The sequence below is a fragment of the Penaeus monodon genome, chromosome 28 (genome assembly GCF_015228065.2).
Source record: "Penaeus monodon isolate SGIC_2016 chromosome 28, NSTDA_Pmon_1, whole genome shotgun sequence".
Lineage (NCBI taxonomy): Eukaryota > Metazoa > Arthropoda > Malacostraca > Decapoda > Penaeidae > Penaeus > Penaeus monodon.
Window position 1 is genome coordinate 34098494 of NC_051413.1, and position 249 is coordinate 34098742.

Here is a 249-nt window from a genome sequence, read left to right on the forward strand (position 1 = left end):
GACCTCTATGCACAGATGATTAGACATATCTTCACACAGCCAATAGTGCGAGAAGAAGTTTTCGTGATATTTTGATATTTGTATTGCAAAAATGGAAAGTAAGAGAGTATGAATTGCAAAATAGTGACAATTTCCAGTTGCATTAACATCACTCATGTTTGGTCCTCTAGTAGGAATGACTCACCTTTAGCTGAAGCTATTTCAGATCAGATTTTAGCATTCAAAAGACACAAATGCATCTGAACTTTT

General features: G+C 34.9%; 1 protein-coding gene across 1 annotated transcript in view; it reads left to right on the forward strand.

Annotated features, from left to right (window-relative positions):
- The window catches only part of LOC119591186 (tRNA pseudouridine synthase-like 1), an 11063-nt gene that overhangs the window by 8244 nt on the left and 2570 nt on the right, over positions 1-249 (forward strand).